General features: G+C 45.4%; 1 pseudogene; it reads right to left on the bottom strand.

The window, feature by feature from the left end:
• Positions 1 to 1,420: 1,420 nt before the first annotated feature.
• LOC123427625 lies at positions 1,421 to 15,779 on the bottom strand (annotated as a pseudogene).
• Between the last annotated feature and the right edge of the window lie 8,653 nt (positions 15,780 to 24,432).

The following is a 24,432-nucleotide window of genomic DNA, read 5'->3' as shown; positions in this document are numbered from 1 at the left end:
ATCTTGTTTTTGTGTACTTTCACATTTTTCATTTCTTCATCATTTTAGCTGTGTGGGGACATGACGTGTGCTCATGGACGTTTTTTCACACAAGCACAAGTGGCGCTCCTCAAAAGTTACTTGCAGGCTTGCAACAATACATTCTGGATCCACATCCAGGCGACATCAACCATCATTGTGGCCATGTCTCGGCCCTTGATGGTGCCCTATCACTTTGTTGCGTCCAGCGGGGCATTGCTGGATCCGAGTTTAAATGTAGGCTGCCATTGTCGTGGACTGAACCAAGCTATTCTCAGGCTGTAATGGGATGTTAACGCTTCAGCTGTCAATTTAGGAGTCAAACAGAGTGTCTTTTGGACTTGCTTTCATATGATAAAATATAGTTGCAGCTCCCGCCGAGTTAAGAATTTTGTGAATTGGATGTGATCTTGTGAACATTGCGATATCAATAGATGTATTGTGATCTTGTGAACTATGAATGTCCTTTGACGTATTTGTTTGTGCAATAATATGAATGGCCATGACAAATGTTTGTTAGTTTTCATCTATTCTTTTGTACTGAATTTTGAATAATATTTCGACTTGTGGGTTGATAATCATACCTGAAGGTGATCACTAATCAGCTACAAGACAGTTAGGAGCATGTTTTTTTCCCTAACGGTCAAGTTTGTGACTGATGTTCCTGACAGTTGTGCCGTCAGGACAAGGAGTTCCATTGGCTCAGAGAGACCGTCAGGAATGTTATTCCTCAAGGTTACCTTTAGGAATGATGAATGTTCTTGATGAGATATTGCATACGGGAAATTCCCGACGGTAGAAAAAGTCTGTTTGGGGTAGTGATCGCATGCGAGCCGATGCCTCCAGTTGCAAACACATCGATGACATGGGCTCTTATTGGGATCACATGGGCGTCATTGCCACTGCCGATACGTCGGCATGACTAGTGCAATTTGAGGGCACTTTACATACTTGTTTCAGTTGGGTCTGGTTGGAAAAATAGACACTAAAAATCAATATTTGCATATAGTTTGGTTGTTTGCATTAGGCCTCTGTATGAGGGAATCAACTCGTCAACATGTTGTTTGGATGCCTGCATCGCTGTTGTTAAACAAGCAACACATTGTTTGGATGCATGCATCGCTGTTGTTAAACAAGCAACCATTGTTTGGTTGCAAACGGCTAAAGATGTGATCACCACTTCTCACAAGTGGTGATCTTACCACACACACACCGAACATTGTTTTGTCCTAGATAGAAAACAAATGGTAGTTTATCCTAGCTACTAGCAAATGATAGTACAAGTTATTAAGAGCCGGCATGGCTGAATAAGGATAGTTCAATGATACTAACTAAGGTGCTTCCTCTTCCTCGCTTCGGCTGTTGCTGCCTCTTTCTTCTTCTTTCTCTTAGTTCTTCTCCTTCAGATCCTTGGCTGACCTCTGTTATCCCACATTGCCTGAGCCCACTCCAACGTTTTGTTCTTCCATGCATCATTGTCGAACGCCTCCACACCATGGCCGGAGCTGATCACCTCATCAGGAATCACATCTTCCTCCTCCGGCACAAATTCATCAACTCTCGTTTGCAAGATCGAGTTGTGAATGATGCAACATGCAAGAACAAGCTTCACTTGGGTAGGGTAAGGGTGGAATGGCTTCTGATCCAGGATCTTAAACGCGTTCTTCACAGCTCCAAAGGCGCTCTCAACAGTCACTCTAAGGCTGGAGTGTCTGAGGTTGAACAGTTGCTGAGGAATCCTAGGATAGTTCCTACCAGCAAACTCATTCAGATGGTACCTGGTTTTCCTCAAGGGTGGAACAACATGTGGCCGACATGCATAGCCATCATCTCCAAGGTAGAACTTTCCATCGGGGATGTTGATGCCATCATGACGAATCATGTTGTCACTGAGAATGTTAGCATCATGTGCTGAACCTTCCCACCCAGCCAACACATATGTGAACTTCAGATTAAAGTCAACATGAGCTAGCACATTCTCACTTGTGTAGTGCTTCCTCCCCCTATATATTGCAGCTTGTGGCCTCGACACTTTGGCAGTGACGTCAGTACCATCTATTGCTCCAATGCAATCCTAGAATGCCATTACAATATGTTGTTACTCCACAGAAGGACGATAACAACATATCAAGGCATGAACTACATACTGTATAAGTGCTCACCTTGAAGTATGGGTACCATCTTAGGCTAGTGAGAATCTTGGTAGGAGTTCGCTCGGTTGGTGACCTGATCATCTCTTGTCTGAGCTCCCCAACAAGATACAACACTTGCCTGAAGTACGTGGAGATGGTCTCCATTGACTCCTAAAGGTGTTGTATACAACCCTGAACTTCTGGTTATGACCAACAACATGGAGGAACATGGCCACTTTCTCATCCACAATGGTGTTGATGCTATCTTGTAGCAGCCCCCCTACTCCTAAACGTATGCACACGTGTGTTGAAAGGAGCTCTTTTCATTCTAAGCATCCACAAAGCATGTGTGTCATTGCAGTTGTAGATGTATTTCAGATTGGCCATCCTCTCCTAATCCCGGATGAACATCGGACCATACCGGATGAGAGGTTCCTCATTCCGATGAACAACTCTCTTATGGACCAACAGGATCCAGGCCTAAATCACAGCTATCACCGATGCTGCCTGAACTAGAAGCTTCGTCCGTTCATCCACAACCTAAGCCACATCCATGATGCGTTCAGGGCGGGCGCTATTGCTCCTAAATGCTCCTATCGAACGACCTATCACATAACAGAGGAGAGGGAGGGGTAGCTTACCAGCTTCGGTGTCGGTGGATACATGGCGGAGACGAGGATGGCCAGACGGAGTCGAGGTAGAAGGGGAGAAGCACTTGCCACTGCCAGGGAAGGGTATTGCCGCTGCAGGTCATATCTTAGTCACAGCCGCCATCGAAGCCGCATATCTGAGTCGCCACCGCCATCAGTGTCACCAACAACAGAGGAGGGTTTATCCTAAAGCTAGAGGTGAGAAATTAAATGGGATGGTGAGGGTGTATTTAGTGCCACCTGATACGTCTCCAACGTATCTACTTTTCCAAACTCTTTTGCCCTTGTCTTGGACTCTAATTTGCATGATTTGAATGAAACTAACCCGGACTGACGCTGTTTTCAGCAGAACTGCAAGGGTGTTGTTTTTGTGCAGAAATAAAAGTTCTCGGAATGACCTGGAAACTTCCGAGGACTTTTATGGAATTTACAAAAAATACCAGAGAAAGAATCAATTGAAGATACGCTGCCAGTGGGCCACTAGCCCTGCACGCGCCCCCCCTAGGGCGCGCCTAGCAGGCTCGTGGAGCCCACATGGCTCCCCCGACTTCATATCCAACTCCATATAACCTCTCTCGCCCAGAAAAAAATAGGAGAGAAGAGTTCATCGCGTTTCATGATACGGAGCCGCCGCCACCACCTATTCTTCCTCGGGAGGGCAGATCTGGAGTCCGTTCTGGGCTCCGGAGAGGGGAAATCGACGCCGTTGTCATCATCAACCATTCTCCATCGCCAATTCCATGATGCTCTCCATCGTTCGTGAGTAATTTTATCGTAGGCTTGCTGGACGGTGATGGGTTGGATGAGATCAATCATGTAATCGAGTTAGTTTTGACGGGGTTCGATCCCTAGTATCCACTATGTTCTAAGATTGATGTTGCTACTACTTTGCTATGCTTAATGCTTGTCACTAGGGCCCGAGTGCCATGATTTCAGATCTGAACCTATTATGTTTTCATCAATATATGTGTGTTCTTGATCCTATCTTGCAAGTTGTAGTCACCTACTATGTGTTATGACCTGGCAACCCCGGAGTGACAATAGCCGGAACCACTCCCGGAGATGACCATAGTATGAGGATCCCATGTATTCACTATGTGCTAATGCTTTGTTCCGGTTCTCTATTGAAAGGAGACCTTAATATCCCTTAGTTTCCATTAGGATCCGGCTGCCACGGGAGGGTAGGACTAAATACGGAATACATGCCTACATTACATTGATGAACTGGAGCTAGTTACATATAACCCTATGTTACAACTGTTACATGATGAATGCCATTCGACATAATTATCCATCACCGATCCAATGCCTCCGAGCTTTTCCTATACTGGTCCTTGCTAAGTTACTTTACCGCTACTGCTGTCACACTTGCTATACAAATTACTATTGCTACTGTTACCGCCGCTACCATTACTATCATACTATTTTGCTACTAAAACTTTGCTGCTGATACTAAGTCTTTCAGGTGTGGTTGAATTGACAATTCAACTGCTAATACTCGAGAGTATTCTTTGGCTTCCCTTGTGTCGAATCAATAAATTTGGGTTGCATACTCTACCCTCAAAAACTGTTGCGATCCCCTATACTTGAGGGTTATCAAGACCTTTTTCTGGCGCCGTTGCCGGGGAGCATAGTTCTATTCTCTGAGTCACTTGGGATTTATATCTGTTGATCACTATGAGGAATCCGAGATATCCAAAAACTAAAGTCTTGCCCTCAACTACGAGGACAGGTAAGGAACTTCCATCTAGCTCTGCACTTGATTCACCTTCTGTTATGAGTAAATTTGCGACACCACCATCTACTAGTAATTCTGATATGTCGCATGTGCTTGATGATGCTACTTCTTCTATCCATGATGCTTATGATGATGCTTTGCTTGATAATGATATGCCACTGGGTGAATTTCTTGATGCACAAATTGCTAGAGTTATTGCTGAATCTGATGATACTTCTGAAACTGATGAAATTATTGAAGTTGAACCTGCTGTGACACCTGTTAGACCTAGCTCTCATAGATATGAATTTCCTAATATACCTAAGGGTTATGTTATGGAGGGAGAGGTAGTTCAAGACTTTCTTGCTTGTAAGGATAGCTATGATCTTGAGAATTTATTACGCAAGTGGAAATAAAAATCTCTAAATGCTAGAATAAAATATGATCTTAAGTTTGCTACTTCACTCATCTTTGTTACTGATAAGGATTATGAATTTTCTGTCGATCTTGAGTTAATCACTTTGGTTGAATCTGATCCTTTTCATGGTTATGAATCTAAAACTGTTGTAGCACATCTTACTAAACTGAATGATATAGCCACCCTATTCACTAATGAGGAAACAATTCGCTATTACTATATCCTTAAGTTGTTTCCTTTCTCACTAAAGGGTGATGCGAAAACTTGGTTTACTTCTCTTGCTCCTCGTTGTGTGCGTAGTCCCCAGGATATGATATACTACTTCTCTGAGAAATATTTTCCTGCCCATAAGAAACAAGCTGCCTTGCAGGATATATCTAAGTTTGTGCAAATTGAAGAGGAGAGTCTCCCATAAGCTTGGGGGAGGCTTGTCCAGTTACTTAATGTTGTGCATGATCAACCTCTTAAGAAAAATGAAATACTTGATATGTTGTGCATGATCAACCTCTTAAGAAAAATGAAATACTTGATATCTTTTATAATGGACTAACCGATGCTTCTAGGGACCACCTAGATAGTTGTGTTGGTTGTGTTTTCAGGGAACAAACTGTGGAACAAGCTGAAATTCTATTGAATACTATCTTGAGCAATGATAATGCTTGGACTATTCCCGAACCACCTCCGAAGCCAACTCCGAAGAAAAGAGGTATTCTATTCCTCAGTCCTGAAGATATGCAAGAAGCCAAGAAATATATGCAAGAGAAAGGTATTAAATCTGAAGATGCTAAGAATCTACCACCTATTGAAGAAATACATGGTCTTGATAACCCGCCACAAGTAGTAGAGGTAAATTCTCTTTGTAGATTCAATGAGAGTGATATTCCTTATGATAAACCTGCTAGCTTATGCTTAGATCAATTTGATAACTTTGTTGCCAAACAACAAAGTTTTAATGATTATGTTAGCAGACAACTAAAACAAAATACTCGTATGATTAATCATATAAGTGCTTGTGTGGATAGAAATGTTAATGATCTTAAGCTTATTGGTAAACATGCTTCTATGGTCACTACTCAAGTAGAACAAGTACTTCAGGCTCAAAATGACTTGCTTAATGAATTGAATGATAATTCTGTTAGAGTTGTTACTAGAGGTGGTAGAATGACTCAGGGACCTTTGTATCCTGAGGGCCATCCTAAGAGAATTGAACAAGATTCTCAAGGAGTTAATACTGATGCACTTAGTCATCCTGGTAATAGGAAGAAAAAGAAAGATGATAGGAACTTGCATGCTAGTAAACTTGTTGCTATTACACCTGAGAATCCAAATGATGTTTCTATTTCTGATGCCGAAACACAATCTGGTGATGAACATGAGCCTAGTGATAATATTGATAATGGTGTTCATGTTGATGCTCAACCTAGTAATGATAATGATGTGGAGATTGAACCTGTTGTTGATCTTGATAACCCACAACCTAAGAACAAGAGATATGATAAGAATGATTTTATTGCTAGGAAGCATGGTAAAGAAAGAGAACCATGGGTTCAGAAACCCTTGCCCTTTCCTCCCAAACCATCGAAGAAAAAGGATGATGAGGATTTTGAGCGCCTTTTTGAAATGAATAGACCTATCTTTTTGCAAATGAGTTTGACTGATATGCTTAAAATGTCTCCTTTTCCTAAGTACATGAAAGATATTGTGACTAATAAAACAAAGATACCTGATGTTGAGATTTCCACCATGCTTGCTAATTACACTTTTAAGGGTGGGACTCCTAAGAAACTAGGTGATCCCGGAGTGCCCTCTATACCTTGCTCCATTAAAGGAAATCATGTTAGAACTGCTTTATGTGATCTTGGAGCCGGTGTTAGTGTTATGCCTATCTCTTTATATCGTAGACTTGAATTGGATAAGTTGACACCTACTGAAATTTCTTTGCAAATGACCGACAAATCAACTGCTTTACCTATCGACATTTGCGAGGATGTGCCTGTTGTGGTTGCGAACGTTACTATCTTAACGGACTTTGTTATTCTTGATATTCCCGAGGATGATGCCATGGTGGTCATCCTTGGAAGACCATTTTTAAACACTGCAGGGGATGTTATTGATTGCAACAAAGGCAATGTCACTTTCCATGTTAATGGTAATGAGCACACGGTGCACTTTCCGAAGAAACAATATCGAGTTAATTGCATTAATGCTATTGAAAAATCTTCAGCAATTATTATTGGAAGCTTTGAATTCCCTATACCTACTGTCAAGATGAAATATGATATACTTGTTATTGGGGATATGCACACCCCCGTTGAGGTAACCTAGTGATTATTCGAAAATTCTCCGGTTTTATGTGATTCGAAAAAAAGTTTGTCAAGGAGACTTGATCAACCTCATTGACGGATTTCTTTTGATGACCATGAGATGGATGAATCTAGAAGTCACAACCTTCTGTTCCCAACTTTTACTTTTTGTTATTTAGTAGAAAAATAATAAATATAACATTATTTTCCTGTTTACTGCATTATCCGTTCAATAAAAAATGACATGAAAATAAAAGTTCTCCAAATGCCCTGAAATTCAAGTATGATTTTTTCTGGAATATTTAAGAATTTCTGAGATAGATAACTAGTAAGGGGGATGCACCACTCGGCCACGAGCCGAGGAGCCCACCCCCCCCGGCGCGCCTGGCAGGCTCGTGGGTCCCACGTGGCCCCCTCCACTTATTCCAGCACCCATCTTCTTTGTCTACCTCTAGAAAAAATCATTCAACAGCTCAAACCCGTGTTCTTGCTCATTTTGCTGCATTTTTCGATCTCCTTGTGCAAAGCCCCAATCACCAAACTGTTTTGGGGAATTGTTCCTCGGTATGTGACCCCTCCATTGGTCCAATTAGTTTTTATTCTAGTGCTTTATTCATTGCATATTATTGCTGCCTTGGTGACCCTATTCTTGAGCTTTGCATGTTAATTTTAATTGGTCCCAAGTAGTTTTGATGCATGATATGGCCTCTACGCACTTGTAGGAGTAGTTGCTATGAGTTTTGTTAAACTTTGTTCGCTTTTATTTTGAGTCACTAAAAATTTTAGAATTATTTCGGAATAAGGAAGATGTGTAGGAAGAACTATAATGGTGGTTCCTCAAGCAAAAGGGGTCCCCGTCTCGCGATTCGGGAGCCCGATCCTTATCAGCCGAGGAACGCACCGGTGCAACCATGTGAATGGCCTTCCGATGAATTCATGATTGATGCAGGTTTCAAGGACGAGTTTGATACATTTGTTCGCAACGCCGGGCTCGAAGAATTCATCTCCAATAAATGTGAACAGTATACTACACTCACTGCCTCTTTTGTTCGTAGATTCAAATTTTCAGTTGGTCGTGACACATCCATACTGTTTGATCTTTATGACAAATCGTATACTATGGAATTAGAGGATTTTCATAGATTATGCAGGATACATGATTGGGGTAGTCCCAATGACCCTCCTAAGTCTTTGGTTAGAGATTTTATTTCCAGTATAACTGTTGGAGAAACTAGAGATATTACACAGGCTACCATGGGGAGCATTCATTTTCCTGCCTTACATTATTCTGCCCTCTTCATAGGTAGATGCATTAATGGCAAGCATGACCATAGTCACCTCTGCGCACCTGACCTTAGTATTCTTAAGAGCGCAATAACGGGTGATAGAAATTTCAACATGGGAGCTATAATTGCTAGGAGGCTAAATAATAATGTAATGAAGGGGATTTCTTCGGTGGGATCTATGCCACTTGCATAGCAAATTCTCTTGGAATACCCATCCGCACAAGAGATCCCCCGCTCCACACAGCTTTCCTTGATCGCGCCGCTATGATACGTTATGAGTTCCTTGAGAGGGATAATGAATCCCTCCTATACCGGTTAATATTTAACCGACATCGTGTTTTCCATATTACCCTTCTTGCTCCTGCCTTCTTTGACTTTCAGGGAAAACAGAGATATTACATAACCAGAGGAGAGGCAGAGGAGTATGAGAGGGAGGTGAAGGCTGCTCGCCTCCGTGAGGCAGCTATTCACACGGTAGCTGCCGCGTCCCAGTACAACCCCCATTATAATTTTGGATATCGCCCGGACCAGCCGTGGAACTAGACCAACTTAGGCCAAAAGCCTAAGCTTGGGGGAGTACGTGTCTCTCACCGACTTTATATTCATGCTCACACATTCACTTTGATAGTCGGTGTTCACACTCTTCCATTGTATCATCCATGCTAGTTTATTTCTTTTTCTTGCATTCTTCTCGTGTGTTTGTTTAAAAATGAGAAAACCAAAAAATTAAGTTGTAAGTTTACTTTCCAACATGCTTAGTGGTAATTAAAAAGAAAACCCAAAAATATTTCCCTTTTTCTTTTGCTTGTTGGGATCTTTCCCGTGTAAATAGTTTTCTTTTTCTTTGGGTCGAGGTAGAAGACCCTGATTAAAATGATTAGTGGCTTTCATATGCATTATGGTTTATCCGTCAAAGAGCCATATTACTTTGTCTTCTCCTATGAATTTGCTTGCAGATTCCAGCTTAGTCCAATGCACGAACACTCTTATTATTATTCACATCATTCGGTCATGCAAGTGAAAGGCAATAATGACAATATATGATGAAGTGACTGAACCTCAAAAAGTTGGTATGAACTCGACCTATTTCGTTTTTGTAAATGTGACTAGCTCATCGTTCCTAATTCTGCATTGTTATAAGAGAAACATGTTTGCAATGACAACTTAGAGATCATAGTTTCTGATGCCATGCTTAATTAGCTAGGAGCTTATAATGGTTTGTCTTGGATGCCAACTTGAATTTCAAGATGATTATGATGTAGTATGATAGGATGCTATCCTCCTTTGAATGATTCAAGTGGCTTGACTTGGCACATGTCCACGCATGTAGTTGAAACAAAATCAACATAGCCTCTACGATATTCATGTTTATGGTGATTTATATCCTACTCATGCTTGCACTCAACATTGGTTAATTTCAATGCATATTGATGACTGTTGTCGCTCTCTAGTTGGTCGCTTCCCAGTCTTTTGCTAGCCTTCACTTGTACTAAGCGGGAATACTGCTTGTGCATCCACTTCCATAAACACAAAGTTGTTCGATATGAGTCCACCATACCTACCTATATGTGGTATCTACCTGCCGTTCCAAGTAAATTTGCATGTGCCACTCTCTAAATCTTCAAATAATAATCTGTTTTGTATGCCCCAACCACTCATGTGGTGACAAGGGGCGGTCAGTATCTTCCATGCTAGGCGTGTTATCCTCGATACGTGTTTATTCACTATCACTCACGAGAAAGGGGCCGGTAATCAGAATGCCCAGTTCCATGCACAAATCAAATCAAAAATATAATTGCAAACAAAACTCCCCCTGGATTGTTGTTGGTATGGACGGCACCCGAGGATTCGGCTAGTCGTGGAGTGTGATTGATCGGTGGCGGGGGAGTCAAAACTTTACTATTCTGTTTGGGAACCGCCTATAATATATGTAGCATGGAAGATGGTGAAAACTCTTGGTCATCGCGTTGACAATGAAAGTATGCCACCCAAAATTATTTATCTCTATTTTTAAAAGCTTGAGCTCTGGCACCTCTGCAAATCAATGCTTCCCTCTCCGAAGGGCCTATCTATTTACGTTTCTGTTGAGTCATCCTCTTCTTATTAAAAAGCACGAGTTAGAGAGCACCTCCGTCATTTATATGCTTTATTATTAATTGATATTGAGTATGACTATGACTGGATCCTCTTTGCCATGAATTATAATTTCCAGTCGGCCTTTGGTCTTTGAAGGTGTTGTGCATTTTTGTTTTGCGCTCTCAGAAAGTGCTAGCGAGATACCATTTATTCATATTGTATCATGATTATTTCGATTGAAGTGTTGATGTTTCAAACTTATTATTATGGCTCGCTAGTTAATTACGCCATTGATATGAGTATACCATGAGACCTAAATGCCATTGCTTATGTGGTTAGCTTACGATCTTGCTGAAAATCTGAATATGAGTTAGACATAATTACAACAACAAGATCAAACAAAGTTCGTAAAAGTTTTTGTTTTGTCTCTTTCAGTTTATCAACTGAATTGCTTGTGGACAAGCAAGGCTTTAAGCTTAAGGGAGTTGATACGTCTCCAACGTATCTACTTTTCCAAACTCTTTTGCCCTTGTCATGGACTCTACTTTGCATGATTTGAATGAAACTAACCCGTACTGACGCTGTTTTCAGCAGAACTTCCATGATGTTGTTCTTGTGAAGAAGTAAAAGTTCTCGGAATGACCTGGAAACTTACGAGGATTTTTTATGGACTATATATAAAATATCAGAGAAAGAATCAACTGAAGATACGCTGCCAATGGGCGACGAGCCCTGCAGGAGCCCCCTAGGGCGCGCCTAGCAGGCTCGTGGAGCCCACGTGGCTCCCCCGACTTCATCTCCAACTCCATATAACCTCTCTCGCCCAGAAAAAATAGGAGAGAAGAGTTCATCGCGTTTCACGATACGGAGCCGCCGCCATCGCCTGTTCTTCCTCGGGAGGGAAGATCTGGAGTCCGTTCTGGGCTCCGAAGAGGGGAAATAGACGCCGTCGTCATCATCACCCATCCTCCATCGCAAATTCCATGATGCTCTCCATCCTTCGTGAGTAATCTTATCGTAGGCTTGCTGGACGGTGATGGGTTGGATGAGATCTATCATGTAATCGAGTTAGTTTTGACGGGGTTTGATCCCTAGTATCCACAATGTTTTAAGATTGATGTTGCTACTACTTTGCTATGCTTAATGCTTGTCACTAGGGCCCGAGTGCCATGATGTCAGATCTGAACCTATTATGTTTTCATGAATATATGTGTGTTCCTGATACTATCTTGCAAGTTGTAGTCACCTACTATGTGTTATGACCTGGCAACCCCGGAGTGACAATAGCCGGAACCACTCCCGGAGATGACCATAGTATGAGGATCCCATGTATTCACTATGTGCTAATGCTTTGTTCCGGTTCTCTATTGAAAGGAGACCTTAATATCCCTTAGTTTCCATTAGGATCCGGCTGCCACGGGAGGGTAGGACTAAATACGGAATACATGCCTACATTACATTGATGAACTGGAGCTAGTTACATATAACCCTATGTTACAACTGTTACATGATGAATGCCATTCGACATAATTATCCATCACCGATCCAATGCCTCCGAGCTTTTCCTATACTGGTCCTTGCTAAGTTATTTTACCGCTACTGCTGTCACACTTGCTATACAAATTACTATTGCTACTGTTACCGCCGCTACCGTTACTATCATACTACTTTGCTACTAAAACTTTGCTGCAGATACTAAGTCTTTCAGGTGTTGTTGAATTGACAACTCAACTGCTAATTCTCGAGAGTATTCTTTGGCTCCCCTTGTGTCGAATCAATAAATTTGGGTTGAATACTCTACCCTCGAAAACTGTTGCGACGCCCTATACTTGTGGGTTATCACCACCCCGCCTCGACCGATTTTCGTCTCGCGCCATCTCCGCCCGTTTCCCCCTGCACCGCGCCCTACGCCGCTTTTTCATTTTCCGCCCGACTCAGCCTCGCTCGCTGGAAACGGCCGATTCGACCGTTCCCAGCGAGCCACGCTCTGAGGTGCTTTAAGTTTCGTGCAGATGCGAGCTAGGCCGGCCTGCACGCAACCAAACAAGACATTTTCATCCCGTCCGGGTCTGGTTGGGCTGTATGCAGCCAATCAAACGCGTCATTGAGTCCTCATCTCGTCCACCACCATCGTGTCATCCCTCTTGACATCTGATCTGCCGTGGCGCTGCCACAACATATTTTATGCATATCTTCTCTAGCGAGATGCCATCTCCGTGCTGATCTTCTCGACACCACCGCCATGGGCGCATCTGTGCGAGGTGTGTCTTCTCATGGCTAGGTGCGCACCTTCAGCAAGTCTCAGCCAGATGCGAGTCGATGCCCATGTGGACGAACTTCTTTGGGATGCATGCCTTCTACAAGAAAGAAGATAAAGTAGAGGAAAAAATGCCCTATTATGCCTCTTCCAACACGGCGTTGCCGTCGCCGACGTGTCCGTCGAGCCAGGCATAGTACCTCCTTCTCATCGACCGTGTGACACCACCACCTTGGGTCCCGTCCTGGGTGTGCACCTTCTCCATGTGTCCCACAGACGCTTCTCATGTTGGCGCAGGTTGTCTCCCCAGTGCACTACTAATAGAAATGGGGTTAGAGCAAGTACAATAGAGTTGAGTCAGCTGGCTATAAGGAATAAACTAATATATTTTTGTTTAGTTAGAGGAAAGAGAAAATGAGAGAGAAGGTAAGCGGGCTCTTAGCTAAGAGTCAGCTCTAGCACGTGCTCCTAGGCATATTGTGAGTATGAAAGGTGGACCATATAATAAAGAAGTAGTACATTTTGGCAATGAACTATTGTACACGTTGGCTATAAGGTGAGCTATAGATGACATGGCAATGGCTTATAGCCAACAGCTGGCTATACTATTGTACTTGCTCTTAGGGGGCGTGTGTTTTCGAGTGAGTACGCCGCCACCGCAGGCTTGCCCTCCATGCTGCCATCATAGGCGAAACTCCTTGGTGCACGTGTCGCCGTTGGATAGGGCGAGCGCACGTGCATGCTATTCAGTGAGCGCGCTCCCGCCGTGGGTGCATCCTTTCTTGGAGAAGATGTGTATCATGCACCTCGCGCCCCCGCACATGAAGAAGGGTGGAGTTGAGGGTGGGAAGAACATGAAATTAGCCAGAACTGTGAACCATTGCTGGACATTAACTGTGCTTCGCTTTTGCGTGGACAATAAAGAGTGCTTGGCACGCATCTACAAGTTACCAAGCGTTTTTATTGTTGGAGGCGACTTTGCCTTTTAGTTAGGAACTTAGGGCATAGTCTGCCCTTGCTCCATAGATCCGCCTTTATGTATAGACGTCACCATCGTGCTCATGCAGCAACAAATGTCCCCGACAATAGCAACATCTCATGGACACGAATTTGGCCTCCAATTCCTGACGACGATGAGGCAAATTAAAATTGCACCCAAGGATTAACACCATCTCATATTATTGGAGAATAATTGAAGATGAATTCGACGACCAATGTTGCGCAGCAAAGATGGGAGGAGAACCATGTCCCATCGGGCGTGCAAATTTGTTTGACACGGGAAAAATATCTAAAAAAACTCCGAGAGAAAGAAAGGGGAAGTGCATTTCTCTCTTGTGTCGGGAAAGGGAAAATGTAGTTTGCGGGCATGCCAATGTACTGTAGTACACAAAGAAAATAAGGTACGAAAACAAGTATTTCATTAATCTCATTGGATTTGCGGGCATGCACCTCGCGCCCACGCTTTTGAGTCAGAACTGTCCATTTGGGGGTGTTTTCAAGTTTACATTGTCAAACTTGTCCAATGGAGCTCAAATTTGACACAGCATCCTACTTTTGCCTAAAACCCAAATCTATTAACTTTCAGCATCATTGGTGGAGGTTAGCTACCCCAAACCCATATCAAACACCTTCAGCCAGAATGGTCAAACACCACCTAACACTCTCTATACCCACTCTCTTCGCATTAAACTCTTAGCTCAGGATGCCAAGACCACTCCACAATTGCAGACGAGTGCCTCCTTTCTGGTTCCAAGCACGTATGGCAAAATCACCAATTTAGTCTCTGATTCAAAGCTGACAGCATCTCCCAAAGCACTTCCCATTGACCAGCAATGAGTCTCTCGGCTCCTAACAGCTGAGGGGCATCTAAGCCAACCCCCGGACATGCCACACAGGGCCAAAGCACCCCAGAGTGTGCCAACATGCCTTGGCATGCCAAATCTGCGCTCTGGGTGCGCTACAGGGCGCACCCGAGGCAAAGGAGGCTAGCCCCGACCGGTTCTCACCACCCCTCGGTGTCCCTCCGCGTCTCCGACAAACCTCTTGACTCAAGGAAGCCTCAAGTCCAAATCTCTCCCTCTCTACTGATCCAGGCGACGTGTGCCCGCGCATACCCGATTCGGTTAGTCGTGTGCGGCCCCGCAGTACGCGCGCACTTAGCCCCCTCTCCATCTCGTTGAGTCTCTGGAGTCTCAAACCACGTCCGTGAAATCATGGTATCAACCCCAAGCTCTCTCTCCCTCTCCTGCAGTCGCGGTGAAACCACACGCACTCCCCGCTCGGTGCATCGTTGCTGGCCTATAAATAGTCCCTCCCCCTTCACTCCCGCACCTCACCCACTCCTCCAGGCCCTCAATCGAGCCCCTAGACACTCCATTCAAGCAACTAGAGCTCCGGTGCTTGAGATCGACCAAGGCCCCGCCGCTTCGGAGCTTCGTCAATCTCGGGCTACAGGGCAGCTATCATGCCCTCTCACCTCCTCCGTGACCGTAGTGAGCTCAAGAAGCCTCTCCACCTCTTCCCCGAGCCTTTCCCTGTCCATAGCACCCATCTCCACCACCACCCAAATCAGCTCCTCCGCGGCCACGTCATTGCGGGTGACCGAGGACCTCCCCGTCATTCATTCGACCACCAGCAGGTACGCGTCGATGCCACGATGCCATTCCTGCCATCTCCTCGTCACGAGGGCGTCGGAATCGCCACCGGCGTACCTCCCCTCTGTCCAGAGGTGGAAGATGACCCCGGCATGCATGCACCAACTGTCGGTGGCAGTCTCTCCCCGTCTCTCCTCTCTCTGCCGCTGACCGCACGGGCCCGCACATCTGGTTTAAACCCGACGGCGCGCGCGCACCTGGGCTGCTGGCTGGCTAACTGGCCGGTTGGCCAGCTAGGCCAGCCCAGCCAGTGGCCGAGCGAGGCCATGGTTCAGCCCTTTTTCTTTTTTCCTTTTAAAGCTATTTTTAAATCATTTTTGTAAGGTTAAATATTTAATCAAATTTAAATATTTTTCCACCACAATTCTTCTAAAAATGTGTAGAATTTATTAGTGTTGTTGTACTAATTTTTATAAAAACTTTTATACATAAACTTAATTAAAATTCCTAGTTTAAATATTTTAGCTCCTGTTAATTAGGTTTTAAAAATACCTTTTTACATCAAAACCAAAGACAAACATTTTTACAACTATAGTTAAGATTTCTCAGAATAGGTTAACATTTTTAAAGTGAGTTTGTGCTCTGTTTTTGAATGTGCTTCTTATTATTATTACTACTATTACGGCGATAGATCCCATGTTCGACGAAGGAATTGGACCTGAAGACCCGGAAGACCTCGGATACCTAGCTGATCAAGGCAAGCACCCCTTTGGCCATGTGTGAGAAAATGTTTATGCATGACATATTGATTACCTTATTCTGATGCATATAGTTAAGATTATTCGGTGACCCGGTATGGTGTTTCCGATGGCTCCTCCGGAGCATTTTCATTTAGCATGACCATACCATCTATGAGGGTCATGCTGACAAAAGTTGACAAGTAGTAGTGGTGCTACGCATGATGATGGTAACACAGAGATGAAATCAAAGGTTTTACGAAAACCCTGTCGGGTGCCACTAATGCTGGGGTGATGATGTTGAGTCAGGTGACCACTTGTGAAAGAAGTGGTGCACCGGGAATGTTTTGTGTGAGTGGTTTCGGAAATGGGATTAGATTTATGATGTGTCGCTTGTCCCAACATTACATGTACGACCACGATACCCCTTTATGGGATGGGGATTTGTTGATTACTTTGGTCGGTGCTAGCAAAGAGCCACATTACTTGTGGCGGGAGTGATATGTGGTCACTCTTGTGACGGGGTCGTACCAGGTAGGTCGACTATGCTGTTTTTACGTGTTCCTGGCACACCTTTGGTCCCTGCATGGATGATACGGTCTAGAGTCGATGCTCGTAAGACATGCATCAAGTGGGTTGGGTACCAATCGAGTGGACTCTTTGTCTAGTGTCGTTAGAGAAAGGCAATGATCGGGTACTTACCTCGGGTATGTTATATACCGCGAGTCGTGGATGACACAGAAGTTTCCCGGATCTCGTGGCTACAGCGTACAACCTCTGCAAAGTGTAAAACTATTCGAATAGTCGTGTCCACGATCAAGGACAGTTGGGTAATCATACTTAAACTACGTCGAGTCATTTACGCATAAACCAAGTGTGTGAGTGTTCACAAGTGTTATCTGAAAGAGGTGATATTGTCAAGTTCGGTGACCTGGCATATAGGGTGAACCCGAAGTGTTCAACCCTCAACATATATGTTGATATCTGTAACCTGTTCTTATGATTACCATCTAGCTTAGGATGCATATCTATACAACTAATTGACCATGCATATTCCTAAGTACAAAACTTGCTTTCCACAAATGTTGCATATTACTTATTATCGTACCAACTGCATTATGCACATCATGGGCCATTTGCGAGTACATTCAAAGTACTCACTGGCTTGCCACTGGTTATGTTATATACCACAGATGGAGGAACCGGAGTTCGGAGAAGAATTCATCATCAGAGACGGACACACGAACTAGGATGCTTCCCAGTCAGAATGCCTGTTGGTGAAGGCTGATGGCATGGGTTCCTGTTTATTGCCAAGTTTTCCGCTAGTAGATGTATTGGCGTGATTGGCCTTATATGCCCTACCTATGTGGGACTCGACCATGATGGTCATTTGCTGTATCAAATGGTATGTGTCGGATTTCGGGCTCCGCAAAACCCTAAAGATTCGAACTCAGGGGCGTGTACGAAGATCTCTCGCGGGATCGCCTCACCTAACTCGCTACTCGCTGGGGATGACAGAGAACTCACCCGATGGTGAGGAAGACATAAAACACGACAGTTTACCCACGTTCGAGCCGCTGAGAAGCGTAATACCCTACTCCTCCTTTGTGGATTGCCTCTCGTGGAGGTTGGTGGATGAACTAGTATAGTGTTCGAGGGCCTCCGGAGGCTGGGTGGCCTTTTTGTGGTGCCCGTGGGCGAATGGATGGATCGAATCCCCCCTATGAAGTAACCTACTCTCTATGTATATAGTGGTTGCCCCGGTCCTCTTCCCTTGTCGTTTTGGCGGGAAGGGATCCCACAACGGCTAATTTTGAAGGGGAACATGGGAACATGCTCCCTTGCCCAAAGGTAGTCTTTGACTACAAAGTGGCTGTCAGCGTTGCAGGGACGGGTCCAGGGATGACTATGTCCTGCTGGCGGGCGGTGATGGCCTTGTTGCACCAAAAAGGAAACCTTTGGAAGATGCCGTGGGAACCCCAGTTCGTCCTTGCCCCCTTTGCACTAAAGGGGAAACTGCTCCGTCCTGGTGTCTGCTACTCGCTTGTCCTTCCTCCGCGTCATCCTTGACTCCTGAGGCGGGGTCTCACCTTGGAATATCCGCCGCTCCAGAGGGGTCCTGATGAGGCCCCCTGTGGGTCTTGATGTTGTTCCTCCTCGCGAGGCTTGGCCCCTCGGGAGGACCTTGCCTTGAGTGGTGCCACGCCCGATTGTGCTTGCTTGATGAAGTGGGCCAGCCCTGGGCCGCACGCAGGCAGGTCTGGGTACCCCCATTCCTAGCACGCCGACATTAGCCCCCGGGCCCAAGGCGCGCCTGGACTGGCATCTCGGCAAAGCCTTGAGGGCGTCCTGAAGCTTCGCGGGACCCAAATGCCTGCGGGACAGACCGGTGCGCGTCACGCAGCTGATGTCGGGTCTCCCTTGTCTTGTGCCTTCGCCCGGGTTATCGGGAATCTGACTCGTTGTGTTGGTCCCTTATTGCTTTCCTTTCTCCTGCACTCGATCTTGCTCCTTGGTCTCCAACTCCATCCGGCATATCCCTGATCCAGCGCCACGTCGTTCCCTCGTGACATTGCCTCCCTGATGACACCGCCCGCAACAGCACTAGAGACTCCTCAGGGGGAGATCCACAGGACTCCGGTATACGTCCAGGGCATCCTGAACAAGGCCTTCGATGCCCTGGGCAAGGTCGCGTCGTGGTGGCGGAGGGCGAGAAGGAGGCCAAGGTCGCTCACGCTGCGTGCGAGGAGGCGCTGGAGGAAGCCGAATCCGCTTGCGCCGTGCGTGAGGAGGAGATGAAGGAAGCCAAATCCGTTCGCGCCGCGCATGAGGATGCGATCAAAGGAGTTGCGACGGCTACCAAACGTTGGGAAGAGGCGGAGGCTCATGTGAAGGCCTTCCAATAAGAACAAGCCAAGCTAGCCGAGCAGCTTCGCCTGCAGGAGGAAGAACTCGAGGCCCGCAAGACCAAGGTCGCCGCCCCGGAAGAAGAGTTGTCCCACGAGGAAACTCTCCTGGGCGCGAAGCAGGCGCGCTCGGACGAACACGAGAAGGAGATCGCCATGAAGACGACCCTTCTCGATGCCAAGGGGGAAGCTCTAGCCGCGGCTGAGAAGAAAAAGGCTGCGGACCAGGTCGGCTTCCCTAACGTTGAGCTCAGGCTTCGCATGGCGCTCCACACCCTCTGTCGGGACGGGTTCGACGAGCCTCTGGCCACCCTAGAGGGCGGCTTCGCTGTGCTCGCGACGGAGCTCGCCGTGGCGTTGGAGGACGCCGTCATCCTGGTGGATAAGATCTTGGACAGTGAGTGCCACGGCCTCTTTTCTGAGGCCGTGACACGCGTCTTCAGTCAACTTCATCTTCGTGAGCCGGGGTTTGACTTCAGCTCTGTGATCCTGCCGGTCCCTATTGAGGCCCGAGATAGCACTGTAGAGGCGGTGAAGGGCCCCGTAGAGGCGTTGGTGAAGAGGTTCGCCCGCGTCGCAGTTCCCCCATCTCCGGATGCCGCTGAAGTTGACGACTCGGAATACGACGCCACTTACACCGACGACAAGCCTCGTGAAGATGGAGCATCTGGTTGCGGCGGTTCCTCCTGATTTCTTCCCCCTGTTTTTTTCCTGCAATGCACATCGTGCCTCGTGGAGGCGTCAAACTCCTTTGCGTTTTCAAGAACTTGTTATGGCTTGTAATAACTAGCTGATTGCTTGAATGTTTTCTTTGCCTCGTTTCTCTCATCTTTGTTGTGAAACTCTGCGTTGGCAGGGCCCGGCCCGCGCATACCTCAGCCGCCATTGAACCGACCGGATTCCAGGACGACCCAAGAGGTGAGGGGCTACGGGTCCAGTTAGGCTCCTGAGTCGCGATGCTCAGCAGTCCCCCTTGACGTGCGAGCAGCCCTTATGAGGGGAACGTGGCGACGATTTTGAAACTTTAGAACACCTTCAACACTCTGCATGGGAAGGGCCCGCCCCGCGCTTACCTTCGCCGCTGAGTTAGGCCCAAGGGGGACAGGGCTATGAGCAAAGTTAGGCCCCTGAGTCGCGATGCTCAGGAGTCCCCCTTGACGTATGAGCAACTCCAATGTCCCTCCTAAGAAACTTACAATTTGAGACTCCCAAACTCCTTCAGCACTCTGCATCAGCAGGGCCCACCCCGCGCGTACCATCGCTGCCATTTGGCTGCCTGGGCAGCCCAAGAGGGAAGGGGCTACGAGCGTAGTTCAGGCTCCTGATTCGCAATGCTCAGGAGTCCCCCTTGACGTACGAGTGACTCTAGCGCTCTCCCTAAGAGATTTCAAGTGGCTTGTTGAGCACACTAGGCTCTGCGTCGGCAGGGCCTGCCCCGCTCGTACCTCCACCGCCGTTCAACCGACCGGATTCCAGGACGGCCCAAGAGGGAAGGGGCTACGAGCGCAGTTAGGCCCCTGAGTTGCGATGCTCAGGGGTCCCCCTTGACGTACGAGCGGCCCCGTACCTCCAGTTGTGTGTCCCCCGCACTGGCGTGGGCGTAGTCGGAGGTGGACTGGGTTAACTTTCTGGCCAGCTGTGGGCATAGTCATTGGTGGACTGTGTTTATTTCCTTGCCAGCTGCGGGCATAGTCATTGTTGGACTGTGTTGATTTCCATGCCGGCTGCGGGTATAGTCATTGGCAGACTGAGTTGATTGCCTTACCAGCTGCGGGCATAGTCATTGGCGGACTGAGTTGATTGCCCGTGTCTTCTCACCAGTGCGGAGAGTAGATGTGACGCCCAAGATGCGACCCTATCCTTATTTTTGCTTGAGGGCCTCGACAGGGACAAAAGCGCATCTCGTCGTTTCGCAAGAATGGATATCGTTACAAGTACATGTACTAAAAAGATGAGTATCTTACACTCGCCACAAGCTACATCAGAGTCACATCAGTACAATACATAATCATCATGAATAAGAGCAAGGTCCGACTATGGACAAAAACAAACGATAAAAGAACGACGTCCATTCTTGCTATCCCAGGCTGCCGGCCTGGAACCCATCCTAGATCGACGAATAAGACGAAGAAACTCCAAATGAACAATCATCGCGCTCACGTCTTAATATCACCTTACTTGTACCTGCAACTGGTGTTGTAGTAATCTGTGAGCCACAGAGGACTCAGCAATCTCATTTACAAAGGTATCAAGACTAGCAAAGCTTAATGGGTGAGGTAAGGTTAAGTGGCGAGGCTGCAGCAAGCGACTAAGCATATATTTAGTGGCTAACTTACGAGTAAAAAGAATAAAGAGGGGGATGATCTACGCATAGCGGACGTGAAATACTTGTGATCAAATGAATGATACTGAACACCTACTTACGTTAGACATAACCCCACCGTGTCCTCAATCGGAGAAGGAGCTCACGAAAGAGACAATCGCAGTTACGCACTCACTTGGCATATTTTAATTAAGCTTACTTCGAGTTATCTAGAACCGGATGTTAAACAAAGTTTCCACGTTGCCACATAACCGCGGGCACGGCTTTCCGAAAGATTTAACCCTGCGGGGGTGCTCCAACTAGTCCATCACAAATTACCAGAAGCCGCATAGAAATCCTCGATCACGAAACTCGTGATCTCGTCGGACTCCTTAGTGGAAAACCTCAACTCTGAGATTACCCAAAGCATCACCGGAATCCCGATGCACAAGACATTCGTCGAAGGTAAAACTAATCCAGCAAGGCCACTCGGTGTGTCGACAAACCCAATAGGAGTCGCGTATCTCGTTCTCAGGACACAACCGTCTATGCATAGTGGACGATAGCCAAAGGCTCAAGTTGCCCCGAGGTGGCACCGCCGACTGCTAGGTGGGTGGACCAACACTCATGAGGAGCACTGGCCCGGGGGTTGATTAATTATCCGTGAGTGCCGGCGGGTCCCTATGTTATTTATTAGTTATTATGGAAATGTAGAACCAAAGTTGGGCCTTGCCAGACCAGTTTTAATCTAAGACGAATATCAAGGCGGTCACCATAACAACCCCGATCGTGTTAGGAGCGCTCAATTATGGAATGTAACACCGGTAGACGAAACTAAGGGGGGCAAAGATGGAACAAAACACCAGGCTAGAAAGGCCGAGCCTTCCACCTTTTACCAAGTATATAGGTGCATTGAATTAAATAGCATTAATAGGGTGATATAATAAGGAACCCATGTTATCACAATGAAGCAACTTCACCTACAACTAGAAACACTAACTCACGGTTAAGCAAGCGGTAACATTGCCAATCAGTGGTTTGCTAGGTTGTGAACAGGTTGAGGGTTTTCATGGCAATTTTGAGAGGCTAATATTTAACAGGTGGTAAGCAGCGAGACATAACGAAAGAAACGAGACAACTAGCATGGCAATGATAGTAATGGTATCTAGGGAAATGGTCATCTTGCCTGAGATCCGCTTGAAGGAAGAATGACTCTGTGAAGCAGACGAACTGATGTAGTCGAACAGGTCCTCACTTTCCGACACGCTTGTGGAACTCTATCGAGACGAAGCAAACCGGAAACAAGAATCAACACACAATATTCACCACGCGATGCACAACAAAAATGATGCATGAGCGGTTACATTTATGCACGGTATGACACGCAATTCACTCCAATCAAACACTACACATTAAGTGAAGTTCAATATGCAACGGATTGCATATTGATGAAACTCCACATACATATTATTTAGTTCTAGCCCGATTAGGTACACGGCAATATTAATTGTGGTTTAACATGTCAAGAGGTGAAGCATAATTAATGTACATATCTAGGCATTTTAAATGAGGTCGGAAAAGAATTATAGCATCTCCAAACTGACCCCACGTGTTACTTTGTAATTCTGACAAGATCTGAAGTAACACATTTTAATATTTGTTAAACAGAAAAGTAAACAGGTTCACGTGAAACTACACGTCGTTCAAGTCCATTTACATATATGGAACATCTCCAACGGAGCTACGGTTCAAATGATATGATCACCGCAAGATATGATGGCATGAATGCAATATGTGTGCAACGACAGTCACAAGCATTCCAAAACATACAAACAGCAAGGTAATATGAACCTACACAAGATTCTAAGCAAGTTTCATGTAGGATACAATCAAAACGGAGCAACGGTTCAACAACTACAAACTAAACTAGAAATAGCTACAATCTACCCAAAACAGCAACATGGCATTTTCTATACCCTAAAACAACAAGCTAAATAATTCTAAAATGCTCAAACAAGACATGAGGCAGTAGTGGTCAAGATGCACAACAACACCCTACTAAAAACAACTAGCATGGAAGCTTGTATCACTAGGGAAAGAACTCACGAAATGGCAACTAGCAAGCAGTTTCAGACTTAGTGAAAATAACACTTTGATAGTACAGTTCTCAATCTGAAGGCATATTGACAGCAGTAAAACTATATGCTACCTGGCACCGAATGACATGAAACTCTACAACATGCTAGAGAATCATAAGTACTACAAATAACTCCATTGCACTAACCCCAAAGGAGTTGTACATTACTAGGAAAACTCATGGCAAGACAGCAACAAAATATAACAGATTTCGGACTTAGAAATATTTCAGCATCTCCAAATCAGCACTATTTCTTAGCATGTTGGCGACAAGTAAACAACACCTAAACATGGATTTCTAAAGCAACCAAAATTACCAGGGGCTAGAATACCTACCAAAGGGCATATCTCTAGTTCAAAACTAACTCATATCACGCACGGAATAAATTACACAAAATAAACAAGAGGGCAACATGGCAAAATATCATGAGCACTAACTTGCTCGAAAGACAAAACTAAATGCACAGTTAAATTCTATGGATTTTTCTACCCCGAAACATATATAATATGTGGGGTTGAAAAATAAAACTAACGTCAAACATATATGCGAGAATATGTCCTAAACACGACATAGCAAACTATTGACAGCTCCTACATGCAAAAAATGCAAGCAACTACTTTAAAATACATGGCAAAGGGCCATGAACATCGTGAACATTTTATCTATGGGATTTGAACAATCCGGACGCACACAAAAATATCTACGCGACAATTAGCCTAATAGGATAGCACGTAAATCTAGGCAAACGGCGGTTCAAACTACTTCAAATATGCATGCAAGTTGCAAAATAATGTTCTACGTGGAAAATAATCAAGTTACATATCTAAATCGTTGCGATCCCATGCACAGTTTAATACCTACGGACGTTTGAAATATCTATATTTCCTGAAAATATTAAT

Source organism: Hordeum vulgare, chromosome 2H (genome assembly GCF_904849725.1).
Source record: "Hordeum vulgare subsp. vulgare chromosome 2H, MorexV3_pseudomolecules_assembly, whole genome shotgun sequence".
In the NCBI taxonomy this organism is placed as follows: domain Eukaryota; kingdom Viridiplantae; phylum Streptophyta; class Magnoliopsida; order Poales; family Poaceae; genus Hordeum; species Hordeum vulgare.
Note: the sequence above shows the minus strand (reverse complement) of the source record. Positions and strands in the feature narration are given on the sequence as shown.